General features: G+C 36.9%; 1 protein-coding gene across 5 annotated transcripts in view; it reads right to left on the reverse strand.

Annotated features, from left to right (window-relative positions):
* The window catches only part of LOC136861679 (solute carrier organic anion transporter family member 74D), a 287694-nt gene that overhangs the window by 156791 nt on the left and 118135 nt on the right, over window positions 1-12768 (reverse strand). The window lies entirely within an intron of this gene.

Raw genomic sequence — 12768 nt, forward strand, 5'->3', positions numbered from 1 at the left:
TATCACATGCAGTGACCGGGATTTGAACCACGGAACCCAGCTGTGAGAGGCCGGCGCGCTGCTGCCTGAGCAATGGAGGCTCCTTATAAGTACATTATGAACAGTAAAATCAATTGGTCTCACCTCCTTTTACACCCCACCGCCATTAAGTTTATTTACCCTCCCCCAAAAGAAAAAAGAAATTAAAGGAAGGTATGTTTCTTTATGTTTAAAGGAGATTCCAAACACCAATGTTCACGTCTATTACCTTCCGATTTGAGATATAATTATCCCCATAAAAATAATTCACTTTTTTTCACTACCTTTCACACTCCTCCCCCCCTACCTCCAACTGAATTTTCCAGTAAAAACTTGTTTCTTTAATAGTAAAGGATCTTCTAAATACCAATTATCATGACTCTAACTTCTTTAGTGTTTGATTTATGTGTCCTCATGAAAGGAATTCAACTCCTTTTCACTACCGCCCCCAAGATGGTCCCCCCCCCCCCAAACGCGCTTTTCTTTGTTTTTAAATGTGATCAAAATACCAATTTTCCACGTCTATAACAACTTTAGTTTTTATTAGATGTATGTATTCTCATACAATTAAGTCAATTAATTTTTCAATTCTTTCACCTCCCGCCCCCCCTTTATTGGATTTTCTGAGAATACGTGTTTCTTTGCTGTTAAAGCAGATGCCAAATATCAAATTTCATGTCGGTAACATCTTCATTTTTGAGATATCAGTAGCCTAATTAAAAGAATTCAACACCATTTTCAGTCACTTTAACCCACCCCCCCTCCACCCAAGTGGTATTTTTCAAAAATTAAAAATACACATTTCTTTATTTTTAATAGAGAAAAGAAATACCATTTTTCACTTTGGTAACATGTTAAGTTTTTTTTTTTTTTTTTTTTTGAGATATACTGTAGAAATTCTCATTTTGAAATTTCACCCCTTTTTAGTTCCCCTTAAGTAAAGTTTCCAAAAACAAATCACCTATGTTCCTTTACATTTACAGGAGATTCCAAACACCCACTTTTTACGTCTGTAATATTTTACGTTTCTCAGATATTCTGTAGATATAGTCTTTCAAAAAATTCACCCCACTTTGTCACACCTGTTTAACCGCCATTAATTGGATTTTCCAAAAACAAAAAATAAGTGTTTCTTTATTTTTAAAGGAGATCCCAAACACCAATTTTCAGGTCTGTAATATCTTCCGGTTCTGAAATATAAGTAGCCTCATTAAACCCATTTTTCACCCTTTTCCACCCTTCCTATTGGGATTTTCCGAAAACAAAAAAAAGACGTGTTTCTTTATTTTTAAAGGAGATTCTAAATACCAATTTCTACACCTATAAACTTTAAAAGTTTTGAGATATAGATTAATTACTCTCTTTGCTCTGACTTTAAGGTCTCTATACTTCTCTATACTTCTGTTCTAGTTCTCTCAGTTTTACATAATCCTTATCTGTGCCTTTTAGGTTCTCTTTATCTCTTTCTCGCCTTGCCATATTCCTATCTTTTATGGCTTGGCGAACAGAATCATTCCATCAAGAAGTTTCCTTTTCTTTCGGTATACAACTCGTTTTTCCTACAATATCAACAGCTGAGCTCACAAGTATTTTCTTGAATCGGATCCATTCCTTTTCTCCCGTTTCTATCTCATCTGTCAGGAGCTGGTCACAGATCCTTCTTTAGTATTCTTCCTTTTATTCAGGTTCATCCAATTTCCACACCCTTATTTTAGGTTTTTGCCTGGTCTTCACATTTTTTCACTGGGATGTTTCTAAAGATTGCCATCAGTAATCTGTGGTCACTGTCCAAGCTTTCTCCTGGTAATACTTTCACATTGGTGATAAACAAACCGGCTTCCGTATCAGAGATAATATAATCGATTAAAGATTTCTGCTGTCCATCCCAACTGTATCTTGTTACTTTATGGCTGGGTCTTTTCTGGAAAAAGATGTTCTTAATTATGAGGTTATTCCTTAAACAGAAGTCCAGTTGATCTTCACCTTCTTGGTTCCCGTTTCCAAAAACATTTGGACCAATCAAATTTTCACACCCTGTTCTATCAAGACCAACTTGGGTATTCAAATCTCCCATCATGATTATATTATTCTCTTCAATATGCCCTTCTAGCTCATCCAGGAATGTGTCTTTATCCTCTTGAGTACACCCAGATTGAGGGGCATAAACTTGGATTATGGTTAGGACCTCTTTCCCTGTTTTCCATCTTAATTATGCTATCATTGACATGTTCTACATCCGACACTATGTCAATGTTCTTACTGATGACAAATGCTACACCATTACAGGGTTCCTTTTTGTGTCCAAGCCAACAGATCTTATAAACCTTCCTCAATGATTTTACACCTTTCCCTTTTGTCTCACTCAATCCTAGAATATCAAACTTTCTCCTTTCCATGAGGTCCACTAGTTCTTCACATTTTTCTGTCAGGGTTATAATATTCAATGTTCCAATTTTTGTTTTATTCTTTCTCATGTAGATTTTTCCACTTAGCACATCTTCGCTGATTATCATCGGGCTGCCAGCCATCATACCTAGCAGAAGCACGTGACGATGTTATCATATTCGGGACTTGAATTCCATTACATCCGAGGCTCCTTTTAGTTTTGAAAGCGGTCATCAATTACTCTCCTGTTGACTTGCTGGGCCTAACACAAAAGAGGATTCTTTCTGTCAGGGCAATCTCCTTTAGCCTTTAGCAGTCCCCTGCCACATCTACAAGGCAGCAGCACTTTAGTGAATTTATGTGGAATTTCCTCCACAAAGATTTCATTCAACCTCCTCAGGAGACTCCTCCACCCATAGTCGTTTGTTCATCCTTAGTTTGCCAGGTTTGGTATTAGCCGCCTGACCCTCGGCCAGACAGTCGCAGGTTGTCCCGTCTACTGTCACATATGACCTGACATGCTGTCATAACATAGCACTATGTTATGTGATATGAATGTGATATATCGATTTCTCCTTCAATTGAGTTCAGAGTTTCTTTAAGATACTGTCTTTTTATTCTTCTTAAGGTTTTAGTTGTATCTTTCTGCTGTTTAACTAAATTTTGAAAAGATGCTTCCTTTATTGTAGGAGGGTCTATATTCTCTGCTGGGGTTGTCAGTGTATCGACATCTAAGTGAAGGAATTCTGTTGGTTCTTCACAATTTAGGAGCATTTTGAAATACGTATTTAGCCAGGATTTGTGCATTGTCCTGATTGTTGTGGGCTAATTCACCATTTCCATCTTGTAATAATAAGGTTAGGGCTTCATACTGAGTCAAATGCTTTTTAAAGATTTTGTAATAATTCAGTGAATGTGATATATTGATTTCTCCTTCAATTGAGTTCAGAGTTTCTTTAAGATACTGTCTTTTTATTCTTAAGGTTTTAGTTGTATCTTTCCGCTGTCTAACTAAATTTTGAAAAGATGCTTCAGATGATTGGGACTGGTGCAATAACCACGCTTTGTGTCTTTTCTTAATCATATCATCACATTCATTATTCCACCACTGATATTTTTAATGAGGCTTTATTGGGGCCAATTCTTCTGCGATTTGCTGAAGGTTACTAACTAGGTCATCTATGTTATCTGTAATTTTAATTTTTTCTGTTGCTTTTTGATAATTTTCATTTTTAATTAGCAGTTGTAGGATCTATTTTCCTTTTTTTTTTGTTTTATAGGCTTCTTGTTTTAGTCTTCTTTGGGGAGTTCAATTTGATTTTAATTTTAACTACATAAATGATCTGAGCCTGTATCTATTCCTCGAATACCCTGAAATTATAAATTTATTTGTGATATAAATTATCCATAAATACATGATCTAATTGCCATTCACCTTTAGTGTAATCAGGATGTTTCCATGTTCAGAGTTTTTGTGATTTTCTCTTAAAATATGTAGATTTTGATATTAGGCCATGATTTCTGCAAAGATCAATGAGTTTTTGACCCCATTTTGTTTGTTCTCTTCTGAGCAGGCCATTTACCAATTACATCACGATATCTACATTCTCTTTCTAATTGGACATTAAAATCCCCAGTTATTATTTTAACACCACGAAGCTGCTGCGTTGGCATAGCAGGGGGAGAGGTGATACTCCCACGTGGCACGTCCCAGCTGGTGGATAGGGGGGTCCTAACCAGCTTGCCGGTGGACTTGAGGGAAATAAAATACCTCTCGCGGACCAAACACACACCCCCTGTGGGTAGGGGAGGCAGACGGAGAATTCACCCACGGTATCCCCTGCCTGTTGTAAGAGGTGATGAAACTACTTGTAATTAGTACCATCACACAGGAAACACCATGGCTTGCATTTACTTGCGTGTGGTACCACTATGTTAGGTACGCAATAGGTTTGTGATTAGTAGCGACAGTGTGTGAATCAGGAGGTGGGTCCTACAGAACCTGTGAGTCGTACCCCTATATGAGCGACACCATGGGATTAGCGGCACCATGATTCTGCCTTACCTATGCTCAGTTCCCACTATGTGAGGAATTCCACGGGATAGTACGAGTCCCTGTGGTTAGTCCACTTATGTGAGGAACACCATAGGTTTGCATTGCCTTTATAGGTTTGCGTTGCCTACCGCAATGTGCAAAACACCATAGGTCTGTGTTACATGTGCGCATTACAGTACGTGTGAATAGTACCATAATGTTTTGAATACCGCGAGTCTCTACTACTTTTGAGTAGTACCGCAATATTACACATAGCATGGTTCTACTTTCCTAGCAATACATACCATTATATGGGGCTGATGACCTGGATTTTGGACCCGTTTTGACTATAAGCATAATAGATTCAGCATCGTGCTATAGAAGCAGTCCCTTGGTCAGTAATACTATTATTTTTTGCCAGCTTCTGTGCATGTGAGGCACTGTGTGTTGGATCCACTGATCGTTTAAAATTCATATCCGTCTGTCCATTCATTCCTCGTCCTCATGTTTTGAATTCTGGTCAGTGGAGGATTTGTCCGACTCATTGGCTGAATGGTCAGCATACTGGCCTTTGGTTCAAAGGGTCCCGGGTTCGATTCCTGGCCGGGTCGGGGATTTTAACCTTCATTGGTTAATTCCAAAGGCCCGGGGGCTGGGTGTTTGTGCTGTCCCCAACATCCCTGCAACTCACACACCACACATAACACTATCCTCCTCCACAATAACACGCAGTTACCTACACATGGCAGATGCCACCCACCCTCAACAGAGGGTCTGCCTTACAAAGGCTGCACTCGGCTAGAAATAGCCACACTAAATTAAAAATTAAAGTGGAGGATTTTGGACTTTTAAGTTGTCATTTCATTTCGTCTCATTTTGTACCATTAGGGGCCAATGACCTCGATGTTAGGCCTCTTTAAAAAAAAAAAAATAAATAAATAAATAAATAAATAAATAAATAAATAAATAAATAAATAAATAAATAAATCCAATCCAATCAATCAATTTTTACATGGTTATTTAGGATATCGTCAAGTAGGTCCCAATAGTTTTCTATCTCTACATGGTCTTTTAAAGAGTTATTCTTATCATTGGTAGGAGCATGTGCATTAGTTATGGTATCAATTTTACTAGCTATCTTTATCGTAAGTGTGGAGATCCTTGAGGAATGAGATTTAAACTTTTGTGTAGAGTTTATTATTTTAAGGCTAGCCAAAAAGCCTGTTCCAAACTGGGGAATATTTATTGTCACTCTCCTTCCTGGTATACCTTTGTAGAGTTTGTGCCCTTGAGATTCCAGTGCGTCCTGATCGATTTTTCTAATTTCCTGTAATCCCATAATGAGAATCTTGTGCTGGTCCATTATATCAGTTATAACTTTTAATTTGCCAATTTGTAGAAGGGAATTTTCATTGTGTTGCAAAATATAACATATGGTTTGGTTTAAATTTTGACTTAGGTTCCTTGTTTGTATGTGGGTATTTCAGTGCCTCCGACTGCATTAGATCTTCAAGAAGGCACCCCACCGTATCCGAGTACTGCCTTCTCTGACCATTTGGTTCAGAAGGTGGAATATTCCTTTGAAGACCTTCTATAGTTGATTGCTGAGGTATCAACTGTGGTGGGACTAGGTCCTGAATTACAACTCTGGATATGATCCAGTGAGGTGATAATGATTTATGAGATGGTGATTAATGAAGTTGTGAGATAATTACAACTGGGTGGATTGAGTAGTCCAGTAGTTGCTGTTGCCGGTCCCAAGCCCAGGGAAAGGAGGAGGGTTGACTCAGTGCCGTAAAATGATAGCCAAAGAACATCTTGAGGCAACCTCTCTGTTATTATCTGCCTATCTGTTATTAAATGAAAGGGAAACCAATTTTTACATTATTTTATGCTTCTTCATTCTATGAACTCTGTCAAATTCTTAAAATATTTTATGGGACCTCATAATACTAAAATTGTTAGTGATATATGTAAAACAGTAAATAAACTTTACCTCACAATGTATCATATTTCTTTCTGTTAAGAAAGTAGTAGTAAAAAACTGGTAGGGTACCTACTTTAAGATCTGTGTTCTGATCTGTTTTATTATATTGGTAGGCAAATCACCCCTGATTATATAGGCAAGGTTTCAATGTCTTTCGGCCAAGGGTCTACACAAAATCCCAAGTAGGTCTGGGCCTACATCTAGAGTTCCAAGAAAGAAGTCACGTTACTAGCAATTTCAATTTATTTTGAAATGCTCACACATAACTATACACTTCATTTAAAAGAACGCCTTTCCCTTGTAATCACTAATTCAAAATATTTAAATGTTGCTTTAAATCAGTGAGTATTGCTAAATCCCACATCCAGTTTTCATCCTCAAATTCTGCCACTTCTTTCTGTTTCATGATTATAAATGTGCTTATTTCTTCACAAAGTTGAAAGAAGCATTTCAAAATATTATCATGACTAAGCCAGTGTATCTTGTTACGATAAATCATATCACCATAATCAAAATCAATTTCAGCCAGAAATGTTACTGTATTCATCACATGTCGTAAATTAAATACCTTTCCACACAGCACTTGTTGATGAATAATGTTCTGTTAGTAAATTTGTTTCTTATTCTTCCAATTAATCCAGATTTTGTACCACTCATATTCCTTGCTCCATCTGTTGTTATAGCTGCCAATCCATCCCATTCTCTAAATCAAGATCCTTCAATGTTTCACTCCATTGGAGAAGGAAATCCTCACCTGTTGCCAGCTCCTCAGTTATTTTAGATACTTTGTCAATACCACAAACAAAAATTAAAAGTTGTGCTGTATCATGGACGTTATTACTTTCATCCAAAGCCAATGAAAAGCTCTCAAATGATTTTGGAATTTTTGTGCAGTTATGAGCATGAATCCGCCCAGAGTTCTTCTCATCATTGTGCTCCGTGATAAGCTGACTGAATGTACCAGTTGTTTCTTTTCAGGACACATTTCTTCTATTACAGAAAGTATACAGTTTGTCACAAACTCCCCATCAGAAAATGGTTTCGTTTTCATGGCTAATAAATGTATAACTCTATAACTAGTGTGGACTTCAGCTATATTTTCCTCAATCTGTTTTGTGAACATTTGTTCTTGAGACCTTTCATTAAATTTGAAATCTTTTCCTTCCATAACACTCCATCATATTTATTATATACAGATATGTGTTTAGAATCATAATGCCGCGTTACATGTTATAAACCTCATTTTAGGTCCGTATTGAAAATTTAACAGTTCAACAATGATAAAGGTGTTTTTATTTTATTCCACCTATTCAATACTTATATTTTCACGTATAGTTGTTACATAATTAAATTCTTAGTTACATAGGACATGTTTCGCCCTCAATTAAGGGCATCTTCAGCCTAAATACAATAATCAAACATACAACTAAATTAAAAGTGGAAGTTAAATACAATCATCAAAAATACAACTAAAATAAAAAGTGGAAGTTAAAAGTTTAGTCTGTTATTAAAATTTGGAACAATAAAATTGTGAAAAATGATAAAATAAAAAGATGCTAATGGAAAACTGTCTTATGATTAAACTATAATCTTGTCGGAGACTAAAACTTCTATTAAAATTCGAATTAAAACAGTTCATATAAAATATTGGAAAATCAAAGTGGTAGTAATAAAAAGCCAACGACATGAGGGCGTGTACACAAGCATAAACTTGATTGTCATGAATACAATCTTTTCAAGGCCGCTGATGAAATTCGTAGTAAGTAAGGCAGAAGCGTGTATTGAAAAATTGTAAGAGGCCGTTAGCACCGGTAGGTAATAAAATGGCTGAATCCTTGCCAGAAAATGTCAACAGATGCAGAAATAAGTTTTCTGTAAGAGAAGGAAAAAAGAAATAAGAAATTGAACGTAAGGAGAGAATTCAGTCTTACATAATTTTGAAACAGATGAGGACTTACATGTAAGTGGAAGTTGTTATTTCTTAACTACTGTTGAGTTGGTTGCTGCCCGTCTGTTGGCTCTAAGTCTGGTGTTATAACTGTGCTGCAGAGGCGGTAGCGAACTCGGAGGGGAAGGAATAGGGGAGTGCGGAAGGGAGGAGAGGATGGGTGGAGTCAAATGTGACGAGGCTGACAAAGGGGTGGAGTCAACTGCATTGCTGGAAGTAGGCCTAATATCTGTAGGTATGGGAGGAGTATTAGGGTTTGAAGAATTAAATATATTAGGTACCCTAAATTTATTCGAACTAACTGACTTTAATAATTTCGGCATTAATTCATGTAACATACTTTTATTGTCCGTGGTTTCATTGAGATTCTTTTGTTTATTGTACGTCTGATCTAAATAGATGTATAAACTTTCTAATTCATTCAGCATTCTTCCTTTTTGTATGTTTCTAATTATCGTTAAGTCTTTCTCTATGGATTGAAATCTGTGGCCAGTCTCCCTCATATGCAAACTCATCGCTGAGTACTTCCTATGTTTCTCCGCGTTAACATGTTCCATGTATCTTGTCATAAAATTTCTCCCAGTCTGTCCAACATATGAAAAATTACACTGAGTACATTTAAGTCTGTATACTCCCGATCCTAAATAACGATTCTTATCATAATTAACTTTTTTATGATTAAAGAATATGGACCACTTTGATTTTCCAATATTTTATATGAACTGTTTTAATTCGAATTTTAATAGAAGTTTTAGTCTCCGACAAGATTATAGTTTAATCATAAGACAGTTTTCCATTAGCATCTTTTTATTTTATCATTTTTCACAATTTTATTGTTCCAAATTTTAATAACAGACTAAACTTTTAACTTCCACTTTTTATTTTAGTTGTATTTTTGATGATTGTATTTAACTTCCACTTTTAATTTAGTTGTATGTTTGATTATTGTATTTAGCTGAAGATGCCCTTAATTGAGGGCGAAACATGTCCTATGTAACTAAGAATTTAATTATGTAACAACTATACGTGAAAATATAAGTATTGAATAGGTGGAATAAAATAAAAACACCTTTATCATTGTTGAACTAATGCCGCGTTATGTTGTATTCTTTAAAAACTGAAATATTTTCCTTCCATATCAGACACATTACTTTTTCACTGTTCTGAATACAAAAACAGTCATCAGTCCATTTTTCTTTAAAAAAACAGCACTCACTGTCCACTATTCTATGTCAGGAAAGGGACATTTTCATTCACAAATAATTAAAACAATTTCATATATCAGTAATTCATAAAAATGTTAGTTCACAGTAAAGCAGTAAACCACAATGAAACTCCCAAAGCACTTACTGGGTGTAAACTAGCCATTTCCTGTGGATGACCCAAGATAACTGTACCTATATAATCCCACGTGGAATGCAGCAGATCATTCATACTCCAGGGAAGTTTGCAGCTGTAATTCCAAGAAACAAATGGAGAAAATCTAATCCTTTCCTGCTTTCAGGATGGAAATATTTATGTGTCTTAGAACTTTCCTACAGTCCAGTAAAAGAAACATCACATCAAAAAGAAAACTACAAATGATTCAGAGATTTTTCTTATGGTTTTATCTCTTTTCTCCATAAATTACAAGAAAGATCTTATTAACTAGCTTTTTCGGTATATTCGAAAAACAGAAACAAACTTAAGCACATTATAAAATCTCAGCCAGGGGGCCACATAAGGTGTCCTTATGGGCAGAGTCCAAACTTCAGGATGTTGAGCACCTCTGTATTAAAGGAATAGAGCCAGCTAAAGGCAAAATTTTCATCTGGGCGAGAGAGTTTTCTGGCACTCCACCCCTCACAGAAGAAACTTAACAAACAGGAAATGACACAATTAGGGCTCTATGCTTCATAAGAATATTATAGTCTTATACGAATGTAGTAGAATTTTTTTATTATGGAATACAATCTGCAGTTAATTTCATCCAAAACTGCATTATGTTATTGCAATAATGTACTTTTATGTTAGGTTATCTTAGGTTTGGGCTTGGGATGATCAATAGTATGAAATACAGGCTGAATTATTTGTTTATCTTTAAGTTATTTTTAACTGAATCAAAAGTACTGAGGCCTGTATCAAACTTCAGAAGACCAAATGGGTTTGGTAAGAAAAACTGCAAATGACTTAGCATAAATATAATAAATTTAGTGCTCTGGTGATCCATTGTTTTACTATAATTACGGTAGTTTAAATATTTTTTGTTGGTTACTGCACATAAATTGCGAACATGCAGTAGCTTAATTTTTTTAAATCACTGAATTATAATGTTCCTGCCTTGGCGTCTCTACTTTTCCAACACCCAGGGTAGTCACTTGGGCCTTAAGCCAGGTTTGTAAAGGAAGAATTGCGTTCGGTCTAAGGAAATCCCATCGCGTGCAGCAGCTGACACCAGAAGACTGTGACTGCAGATTGGAGTATGAAGATCTGATGTTGGGTTGGCATGAGGATTGGCCTAAACTGTTTCAAAACATCCTCTGAAGTGACAAGACCATGTTGATTTCATATTAACCGTACTTTTATTGGTAGGAATACTAAAATAGCCATATTTCATGTAGGAGGGTTGTTTTTTTTTTTTGCTATTTTGTTTTACGTCGCACCAACACAGATATGTCTTATGGCGACGATGGGAGAGGAAAGGCCTGGGAAGTGGAAGGAAGCAGCCGTGGCCTTAATTAAGGTACAGCCCCGGCATTTGCCTAGTGTGAAAATGGGAAACCACGGAAAACCATCTTCAGGGCTGCCGACAGTGAGGCTCGAACCCACTATCTCCCGATTACTGGATACTGGCCGCATTTAAGCGACTGCAGCTATCGAGCTCGGTGTAGGAGCTTTCATCAAACCACACAATTATTGTCTTTACTGGGCTGAATACGATCACGGTATGGCAGAGGGGAAGATGCAAAGTAGTCCAAAAGTACATTTATAAAATTTCGGCCATATCTCCTGCGTGGCACCAAGAACTTGGTATACTATCGCGAGATGTTAGAAGATAATGTATGGCCTATGGTGGCTGGATAGGAAAACATCAACATTATTTTCATGCAAAATGGCGCACCTCCTCATTTAGTAAATACCGGGCAAGTTGGCCGAGAGTTAGGGTTGCGCAGCTATGAGCTTGCATCCGGGAGATAGTGGGTTCGAACCCCACTGTCGGCAGCCCTGAAGATGGTTTTCCGTGGTTTCGCATTTTCACACCAGGCAAATACTGGGGCTGTACCTTAATTAAAGCCACAGCCGCTTCCTTCCCATTCCTAGGCCTTTTCTATGCCATCGTCGCCATAAGACCTATCTGTGTTGGTGCAACATAAAGCAAACTGGAAAAAAAAAAGACAGATTGTTTGCAACACAGCACACATCTTGAACAGAGTTCAAAGGTCACCACTACACCATTGTGAACTGTGCATCGAAGAGGGAGGGGGCATATTGAACATCTACTGTAATCAAACCATTGGGTATATTGTTTCCTTCATTCAGTATTTTATTCCATTTACAATGTTGTGAGTGAAGGAATACACAATCGTGCAGCAGCAGCATTGCATCTTTGAGCACATTAAATAATAAAGAATGGTACTGTGACCAACAGATGAGAGGAGAAATGATCTGGTGCATTCCTTGACTGACAGGTGTGTCTTAATTACAGTGTGTGTGCAGTTACGGCTGCTTAATAAACAAAACTGTGGATATTGCCTGTAGGAGACCTGTGCAAGTCAAACGAGGAAACTTGTGCGTATGTGCAGAGTATTATCTCTGTCTCCATCATACACCCCACTTCCCCTTCCTCTCCTTCTCTTCCCTGAAGCATGGCAGGGGCTTATGCTCTGGCATAGCAAACACGGCGAGTTTGTCAATTTGAATCATATGCCCGGAAATAAGGAAGTAACCAAATTTTCTCGAAAAGAAAAATTTTCTCTGCCAATCCAATTGCACTATTATTCCTCACCAAGAATACCTAATAAAAGAAATAGATAGTGTGCAGAGGAAAGCAGCAAGATTTGTAACAAGGGATTTCAGGAGAAAAAGTAGTGTATCAGAAATGTTAGAGGAACCTGGGTGGGAAACTTTAAGTAAGAGAAGGGAGAAAACTAGACTTATAGGATTATATAGAGCCTATACAGGAGAAGCATGGGGAGAAATCTGTGAGAGACTTCAGTTGGAAAATAATTATATCGACAGAACTGACCACAAGTATAAAATTAGAAGGAATTTTAGTAGAAGTGATTGGGGTAAATTTTCATTCATTGGGAAGGGCGCGAAGGAGTGGAACAGTTTACCAGGGGTAGTGTTTGATCCTTTTCCAAAATCTGTACAGATATTCAAGAAGAAAATAAACAACAACAGAAAAAATAAATG

The sequence above is a fragment of the Anabrus simplex genome, chromosome 1, assembly GCF_040414725.1.
Source record: "Anabrus simplex isolate iqAnaSimp1 chromosome 1, ASM4041472v1, whole genome shotgun sequence".
NCBI classification, from domain to species: Eukaryota; Metazoa; Arthropoda; class Insecta; order Orthoptera; family Tettigoniidae; genus Anabrus; species Anabrus simplex.